Source organism: Muntiacus reevesi, chromosome 10 (assembly GCF_963930625.1).
Source record: "Muntiacus reevesi chromosome 10, mMunRee1.1, whole genome shotgun sequence".
Lineage (NCBI taxonomy): Eukaryota > Metazoa > Chordata > Mammalia > Artiodactyla > Cervidae > Muntiacus > Muntiacus reevesi.
Genome location: NC_089258.1, coordinates 32738028 through 32748198, shown reverse-complemented (window position 1 = coordinate 32748198; position 10171 = coordinate 32738028).

The window sequence follows — 10171 nt, the reverse complement described above, 5'->3', positions numbered from 1 at the left end:
GTGACTACCGCGATCTGCCCTGGCAGGGCGAGAAGGTCAGCTCCAGGCGGAGCTCAGGATTTCATCATCAAAGTGGGGACTGCAACAGCTGTGAGGGCCGCAGCAGATGATGGGGAGGGCGGTAGTGGGCTCCAGCAGATAATAGGGAGGGCGGTAGCGGGCTCCCGTGGTGCTTCCTCGGCTTGCAGGTGAGTGGCTGACCCACTTAACCGTAAGACTGTCATGCCGTCTCCTCTGTAAAAGGGGAAGAATACACACACTGCCTAATTCATAAATTACCTAGACCAGACTTTTCAGAGTGCAGGTCTCAATACATTACCGAATTGAGAGGCCAACTAAATGGCTGAATGGGGTGTGACCCGCTTTTTTCTTTTTTAATAGAAAACATCAGAGTATATGGCATGTACATAGGAGGTTTTGGTTCATGAATCTTCCTTTTCTGTGCATTTGTGAGTTTACTTACTTTGTTTATCATATGCTCCACCTGCATGTAAGGTCTGAGAGCAAGGGCTTTTGTTCTTACTTCCTGCCTGTTTACTACTGTAGTCTGCTGAGAATAGCATTTGGCATACAGTAGGTGGTCAGTACTTACTGAAGGAATGAATGAATATGACCTGGATTGTGATGTAAAGGGTATTTTTTTTTATACTATGAGTCATTGCAAAAATGTTTTGAAAGCCACTTCTAAATAATACAGATGATAGTGCTTTGTATGACTCTGGAATAAAAACTGAAATGACTCAATAATTTCAAAGGCTGATTTTTTTCCTGAACAATTTATAAGCTTGTCTCACTAAGTTGTCTCAGTTCTTTGCTTTACTTTGGTGACAAAAACTCAACCTTGCTATGCATTTAAGGCCCGTTGAGGCAAAGGTTTTTGCATATCAACAGAGAGGACAACAGTTCATTAGTGCAGTTGGTCCCCCAGTTGGAATCCCATCAGCTCTCCAGTAGCATTAAGGCCAACCAGTGTTTACTCAGGACTCCCTCACCTCTGAGTGCACAGCGACTAATGTGCAATAGACACCCACAGCTTAAATGAGCAAATAATGAATTGTGGTGCTGGAGAATACGAGAGTCCCTTGGACTGCAAGGAGATCAAACCAGTCAATCCTAAAGGAAATCAACCCTGAATATTCACTGGAAGGACTGATGCTGAAGCTGGAGCTCCAATACTTTGGCCACCTAATGCGAAGAACTGACTCACAAGAAAAGACCCTGATGCTGGGAAAAACTGAGGGCAGGAGAAGAAGAGGGCATCAGAGGATGAGATGGTTGGATGGCATTACCGACTCAATGGACATGAGTTTGAGCAAACTCGAGAGAGTGAAGGATGGGGAAGCCTGGCGTGGTGCAGTCCATGGGGTTGCAGAGAGTCAGATATGACTTAGGAACTGAAGAACCACAAAAGAATGAACATGGATGGAGGAGGAGAGCTTCGCTGTCCTCAAGAATCTGACAGTTTAGAGCAGGCGACACTAGTAGCAAAGGCTAATAGCACACCAGTAGTGAAGAAGGAATGAGTACATGAGCGTGAAGGACTAGTGAAGGTTCCTTCAGAGAACAGTCATTTGAATTTAGCTTTCAAGATGAGATTCATCCAGGAATGGTGGTAGACCAATATTCACAGCATAGGAAAAACCAGCACAAAGGCAGGCAGGAGAGCTGGTGTAGGGGGCATTGTGAAACAACCTAAAGTCCAGTTTGGTTGGATTTGTATGGACAGATTTGGATAAATTGGAATATGGCAATAATTAGAAATGAGGCCAAACACAGGCTGTACTCAGAGTGAAATTCCAGGGTGAGGCAAATGTCTCTAACCTGACATAACAGGAGCAACTGAACATTTTTGAACACAGGTACAGAGATGAACCAATTAGGCCCTAATCAGCTCTGGGGAAAGGGGAACTTGGAAGGCACCAGCGGAATATTTACTCTCAATTTCTACTGAGAATTCGGACAGGCGTGCTCTCGTTACATCCATGCCTCAGCTCTAGTCCCTTTCAGCTCTTCTCTCTTCCATTTAGTCCTTGGATCCTTAACCCAAATTTTTTGTCTCCTCACCTCCCTCCACCCCCATCTGCCTTTTCTCTCCCACAGCTCTTCTACAGCTTTACCTCCAAGAACCTTTTAAGGAAGAAAAAGCAAGGCATCCTCGCACAGGATTCATTCAATCTGCATGAGGGCTCCGTGCATGAGTAGACAGTCTTAGTAATCGACTCGTTCCGCCTTCCTAATAGTGTGTGCATGCTCAGTCGCGTCCAACTCTGTGACCCTGTGGACCATAGCCTGCCAGGCTCCTCTGTCCGTGGGATTCTCCAAGCAAGAACACTGGAGTGGGTTGCCATTTCCTACCTCAGGGTGTCTTTCTAACCCAGGGATTGAACCTGTGTCCCCTGTGTCTCCTACACTGGCAGGCGGATTCTTTACCACCGAGTCACCTGGAAATCCCATCTTCCTAACAATACTCAGATTTTATTCAGCATGACCATTCCCCATCACAGCCAATATGCTGACTGTCTCAGCAACAGGTAGGCCTTACATGCTCCAAACTGATCAGGACAACTCCCTTTTGCCATAGCCAGCTGACACATGGCATTTCACAGACCATGAGAACTGGTTCAAGAGTGGACATGTTACCTAAATTCAACCCCAGTGAGACTTGCTGGAGAGGTTTGCTGGGTATATGGAGATGTAAACATTTTTTTTGTGTGTGTAAATACATTTTTCTGAGATCACTACTAAAAGGGAGTCATTCTAAATGTGTAAAAGGAAATTATGTATTTTTTTCCTGAGTATTCTTGGCAGCCATCATGTGACCATGAGGTGGAACCAGTCTTAGAATGAAGCATCATAAAATGTTCATAAAAAAGAATAAAAAAAGACATTAAAAAAACATAAAAAAGAATGTTGCACCACCATAAAAGGTGCAACAGAGAAATATAAAGAAACCGGGTCCTTGAGGACATATCTGCACAGCTGAGTCAGTTCCTAAAGTGGTGCCCTTCCTCTTCGGAAGGGTATGTATGGGGGTAATAAGCTCTCATTATTGGTTAACCTAGATTAAAGTAGCTATCTAAACACAAGATGTGGAGAATTCTTCAAGAGATGGGAATACCAGAACAACCTGATCTGCCTCTTGAGAAACCTATATGCAGGTCAAGAAGCAACAGTTAGAAATGGACATGGAACAGACTGGTTCCAAATAGGAAGAGGAGTCCGTCTGTATATTGTCACCCTGCTTATTTAACTTATATGCAGAGTACATCATGAGAAACGCTGGGTTGGAGGAAGCACAAGCTGAAATCAAGATTGCCGGGAGAAATACCAATAACCTTAGATGTGCAGATGACACCACCCTTATGGCAGAAAGTGAAGAACTAAAGAGCCTCTTGATGAAAGTGAAAGAGGAGAGTGAAAAAGTTGGCTTAAAGCTCAACATTCAGAAAACTAAGATCATGGCATCTGGTCCCATCACTTCATGGCAAATAGATGGGGAAACAGTGGAAACAGTGACACACTTTATTTTGGGGGTCTCCAAAATCATTGCAGATGGTGACTGCAGCCATTAAAATTAAAAGACTCTTGCTCCTTGGAAGAAAAGCTATGACCAACCTAGACAGCATATTAAAAAGCAGAGACATTACTTTGCCAACAAAGGTCCATCTAGTCAAAGCTATGGTTTTTCCAACAGTCGTGTATAGATGTGAGAGTTGGACCATAAGAAAACCAAGCACTGAAGAATTGATGCTTTTGAAATGTGGTGTTGGAGAAGACTCTTGAGAGTCCCTTGGACTGCAAGGAGATCCAACCAGTCCATCCTAAAGGAGATCAGTCCTGAATATTCATTGGAAGGACTGATGCTGAAGCTGAAACTCCAACACTTTGGCTACCTGATGTGAAGAGCTGAAAAGACCCTAACGCTGGGAAAGATTGAAGGCAGGAGGAGAAGGGGACGACAGAGAATGAGATGGTTGGATGGCATCACCGACTCAATGGACATGAGTTTGAGTAAACTTCAGGAGTTGGTGATGAACAGGGAAGCCTGACGTGCTACAGTTCATGGGGTCGCAAAGAGTCAGACATGACTGAGCGACTGAACTGAACTGAAACACAGGATGTATGAACTTGCTAAGTGATATCTTAACCGCACAGCTAGGGGGTGAGAGCAGAACTCCTCCCACCTCACCTTGGGTGCTGCCTCCACTCCCAGCTTTCTGCTCTCAGTCAACACCAGAGTGAGCTGCCAGGACTTCCCTTCCTCGCAGTTCAGCCTCTGGCCATGCACCTGCGGCCCCCAACCCTCCCACAATGATGTGTCCTTTCCTGATGATACCCTGCTGTGATCTCTGGAATCCCTTGGGTTCAGTCCCCCAAATACATCTATCTATATGTGGGAGCTCTTCCTAGCTCCTGCCTTCCTCTCAAGGTCTACAGGTCTCTGGTGTCTCTCAGCGGGGCAGATCAGGGGTTCGCATCCCGGCTGCAGGTTCACCTAGTGTCTGGCTCCCTGACCATTGCGACTTTATTTTCTTTCAAAATTCACTTCTTAAAAATGCATGCCCCCTCTTCCCCTTAAAGACTCCAACATCGCCATCGCCAAGTATTCTGCCTGGGTGCTCCCTTACCTTCCATAAGGTCTCGTGTCCTACTCCAGAGCTGTCTTCTCCCCTGCGTTATCCCCGCTACTGTCCTGGGGATACAGGCAAACACTTTGGTGTGAACTAATACCCTAGTCTCCCAGGGTTCCAGAGGACATCCTGGGTTCCAGAGACTGCCTTCCCCCTTTTCTAGTCACCACTTGGGCCATCCTCCTTACCTGGAGACAGATATCCCTGTTCCACTGCTATCACCTTGATCCAAGCCACCAACATCATATACCGAGACTACTGTACGTATGTGTGCTAAGTCGCTTTAGTCGTGTCTGACTCTCACCCTATAGACTGTAGCCCGCCAGGCTCCTCTGTCCATGGGATTCTCCAGGCAAGAATCCTGGAGTGGATTGCCATTCCCTTCTCCAGGGGGTCTTCCCAAAACAGGGATTCAACCTGTGTCTTTTACGTCTCCTGCACTGGCAGGCGGGTTCTTTACCTAGCATCACCTGGGAAGCCCCTCTAACTGGCCTTCATCTTACCTCACGGTTGAGAATTTCAACACAGCAGCCAGACTGATATTCGGCTGGCCAAGGAGTTCCTTTGAACTTTTTAGCTAACTTGATACTTTAAAAATGTAAGTAAGGCCTCTGAAAAGATTATCAGCATCTCTAATCATTAAGGAAATGCAAATAAAAAACCACAACGAGACCACTTCACACCCCGGATGGCTGTTGTCAAAAAAAACAGAAAACAAATTGTTGGTGAGAATGTGGAGACACTGGACCCCTGATGCAAGGTTGGTGGGAATGTAAAACGGTGCAACTGTTGTGGAAAACAGGAGGATGGTTCCTCAAAAAATTAAACAGAGTTATCATTTGATCCAGTGATTCCACTTCAGAAGATCTGAAAGCAGGGACTCAAACAGGTATGTGTGCACCCATGTTCATAGAAGCATTATTCACAAGAACCAAAAGGTGGAAATAACCCAAATGACCATCATTGGATGAAGGAACAAAGTATGGTATATATACACAACAGGATATTCAGCCTTAAAAAGGAATGAAATTCTGATACATACTACAACATAGATGACCCCTGAAGCCATATGCTAACTGAAATAAGCCAGATGCAGAAGGACAAATATTATGAGTCCACTTATATGAGGTGCCTACAATAGTCAAATTCACCAGAAACAGGAAGTAGAACAGTGGTTACCCAGGGGCTGGGAGAAGGGGGAAATGAGTTATTGTTTAATGGGTACTGAGTTACACTCTTGGGTGGTGAAAAAATTTTGGAAATGGATAGTTGTGATGGTTACATCATAATGTGAATATACGTAATGCCACTAAATTATAACATTTAAAAATGGTTAAGATGGTAAATTTTATGTATATTTTACCATAATTTTAATGTAATCATGTCTTTTAATAAGTTTCCATCTCACTAAGAGTAAAGCCAAAATCTTTATAGTGGATTACAAATCTACAAAATATTGTCAAATGAGTCTATTTGTTGGAACAAAGAGAATTTAGCTGAAGACAGGCAATCAAAGCTAAAATTTTCTCCCTCTTGAATCTTAGTATACTCTCTGTCCCCCTTATAGTGAGTAAGCTTTTCTACAGAGAGGCTGTTGATCTCCTGAAAATGGCCAGTGACCAAAATGATGATTGGAAATTTGAGCCAAAAGTATATGTGCTTTCACCTCGTGCTAGAACTAACAGGTTTGATTGATAATGAATGTTGGTCTCTGGTCCAGAGTGATATTCTTTGCCGCTTTGGTTAGACAAACTAGCCTGGTCCATGCAACAGAAAATGGTTTGACCTGAGATGCTCAGCGGTTCCACTCTGCTGGAAGGTGGTGATGTTTTCTCAGAGCCTGCTGTCTGCCCTAATGTCAAGCAAAAGTAACTGAGGAGATTGGGGTGTCCCCCGCTCTTCTCTGATCCCTCTGCTTGGCACGGTTTCTTCCCTTTCCCTGCCTTTAACCATGTAGCTTGCTCTCAGTGGTCTCAAGTCTTTACTGAATGTTAGCTTTTCAATAATGCCTTCTTGGACCACTGTATTCCAAACTTCATCCATCTCAAAACAGCCTTGCTTACTCTTTCTCTGTGGTACTTGGCACCCTCTAATATAGAATGTAATTAACGTTTTAATTATCTGCCTTCTCCCACTAGAATATAAGGGCTGTAAGTGCAGATACTTTCGTGTGTGTGTGTGTGTGTGTGTGTGTTACTGATGTACGCCCCCAGTGCTTAGGATGCCTGCTTGCTCAGTTGCCTCAGTCGTGTCCTACTCTTTGTAACGCTATGGACTGTAGCCCGCCAGGCTCCTCTGTCCATGGGATTCTTCAGGCAAGGATACTGGACTGGGTTGCTGTGCCCTCCTAAGGGATTGTCCCGATCCAGGGATTCAACCCAGGTCTCCTGCATTGCAGGCAGACTCTTTACTGCCCAGCCACCAGGGAAGCTGTGCTTAGGATAGTGCCTGGCAAATTATAACAAATGTTCAAACATTTTAATGAATAAATGAAATGTCTAATCATTCAAAGGGAAAACTGACATCTTGGTCCTCAGCATGGACCCTCTCCCCAAGCAAATGTACACGCAGACATGCAAACTACACCTATAATCTTAGGGGGTTCCTAGACTCCTTGAAACCCAGCCATGGGTGCTGGTTGAAACCCATTGGTCAAAAGGAACATAGCTGTACCTCTTTGGATGCTTCTGCAGTGCAATCTTTTGGAAACCAGCTCCATGCCACAGATGTTATAGCTACTGGGAATCTCCCAGGAGATTCCAGAGCCTTGCGATATTGTAGCAAACACAGTGAAGCTGGCAGCCATAATTCTGTTAAGAAAACAGGAGTGTGTGCCAGTGCCTCATTATTCATTACTGAGCTATTAATTCAAGTTCTCTTAGAAAAACATCCAAAAGTGAAAAGACAGGCTCTGAGCAGCCACAAGCTGAAGCACAGGCCCTTGCCTGGTCTCCCAGGTTAGCCAACTCGTGGGGCAAAGGCTGAGCTGCTCCCTTTGAACACACCTGGCTCTTTGGGGATGGGAGTGGCCCCACAGGGTGACAGTGACCAGCTAGTAGGTCCAGTTCAATGTTGCTAACTCCTGAGGCTGCAGATCCAAGAGGATTGGCTGCTCCTTAGAGGAGGAGTTCACACGTCCAGCATGCTGGACGAGAACTGAAGATCAAGACTTTCACAAAAGAAAGGGGTGATGGTAGAGGAGTGGGTAGAAGGAAAGGGTATCCCAGGCAGAGGTGAAGGAAGCTCTGGCCCAATGCAGAGAGGAGGGAATAGGGTGATGGCATGAGCCGGCATCCACATGGAGGATATGGAGCTTTATCAGAAGGGCTTTGGAGAGCCATGGGTGGGAAAATGACATAATAAGATGTGCATTTACTGAGATTTTCCAAGAAAGCAGTGGAGGATAGAATAGTAGAGGCAAGACCACCACTCAGGTTGACATATGTCATTCTGGGGCAAATGGTATGGGCTGACCAAGCTGGTGGCAGAAAGGAGAATGGGAAGGGAAGAAATTCAAGGAAGAAATTATTCCCTGTAGCCCAGATGGGAAAGAATCTGCCTGCAATGCAGGAGACCCGGGTTTGAGGCCCAGGTTGGGAAAATCCTCTGGAGAAGAAATTGGCAATCCAATCCAATATTCTTGCCAGGATAATCCCATGGGCAGAGGAGCCTGACGGGCTACAGTCCTTGGGGTCACAAAGAGTTGGACATGACTGAGCAACTAACGCTACTAACACTAAGGTGGGTGGAATTATCCAGAGACGGAAACACAATGGAGAATGGGAGGGGGATAGGTGAAAAGGGAAGATGGAGGTCATAGAGTAATTGTTAGGTTTCTGTCTTGGGCAACACAGTGGACACAGGTGCCATTTCCTTAGGAAGAAGTGCTGGTGGGCCAGGGGCATGAGGGGCCTTTCTCAGCTGGGCTTCCACTAGAGCAGTAAGTGCTAAGGCCTCCACCATCTGGAAGGAACGAACATCTCTCCCCTGACCTAGAAAGACGGTAGCTCTCCTCGGGAGAACTGAGCAAACAGGCAGTTGAGTCGAGTGCTGCATTCTGCGGTTCAGATGAAGAGCCCCAGTTGAGAAAGGTTTCGATAACACAGATCTGCTAATGCTCGGGTCATGGGAGTGGATGAAATCAGCCCGAACAAGTGTATAAAACTGAGTCAGTATGAATGACAGTCAATGGATGATGTGCCTGAAAAAGAATCTAGAGACGCAGCAAAAAAATTGGGAGGCAGTGAGGCCTTAAATCGTGGAAGCCAAGGAGAATAGCACTTGAGAAAGGAGAGGCTGGCCAAGCTGCTTCCCACAGGGTGGCTATTGTGTTATGCTAGAGAGGATTCTTGGGGTGTATATGGGTGAACATTTTTAACTTCAGTACTTATGTATTTAAAATTTTTTAATTTTAGTACTTATGTATTTTTATCTCAATGTACTACAAGTAATATAGCATTTATGTAGCAATATGAATAAACAGGCATGGGTGCATGCTAAGTCGCTTCAGTCGTGTCCAACTCTTTACAAACCTATGGACTGCAGCCCGCCAGGCTCCTCTGTCCATGGGATTCTCCAGGCAAGAATACTGGAGTGGACTGCCAAGCCCTCCTCCAGGGGATCTTCCCAACCCAGGGATCGAACACGCGTCTCTTACATCTCCTGCATTGGCAGGCAGGTTCTATCACTAGTGCCATCTGGGAAGCCCATAAACAACCATAGCTAATGGTTGTTATTTTTTGACAGTTACTCAGTACTAGCTGTTGTACTAAGTGCTTTACATATGTTAAAATCCTTACTTAATCCTCACCACAACCCTACAAGGCAGATATTACTATTATATCCATTTTACAGATGAAGAAATTGAGGCAAAGAGAGGTCAAATATCTTGCCCATGATCACAGAACTAGTAAGAGACAGAGTTGGAATCTGAACCTGAGAGGTTTGACTCCAGGAACTCTGATTTTTAAAGATGTATTTATTTCTAGTTTTAAAATAAATTCAAGTTAAAAAAAATGGATCATTTTTTTTTTTTTAAAGATAGTAAATAACAGAACAAGTGCACTCAGCTATCACAAAATTGTGGAGGAGGGACATGAGTAGCTGACACTTGGGCAACAGTGCCCTGTCTGGCTGGTATACTAAGGGACAAATCATGACAGTGGACTGTACATTGTCTGCAGATATCCTGAGACTACAGGACAAAAGGAGCCATCCAGATCATGCTGTCCCCTGCCTAGCGGGAGACTCAACTGTATCCTTTCAATTCTGGGCCATTATCCTAGGGACTGACAACAGCAAACCACAAATACAGTATTAACTATTAACTGTCGAAAATGTTATTTGCTATTGGTGGGCGTTAGATTCTTTAATAATGTCCTGAAAGATTCATGGGGTTCTTTAAATGTGACCAAACTCTTACACATTATTACCATACTTAAGTGTATTAGAAATGTGCTAAATTACTTCTTTGATTGCATTTGGAACATTTCAACAGCTGAGTACATTGTAAATACTCCGGCAGGAATTTTTATTTCTCA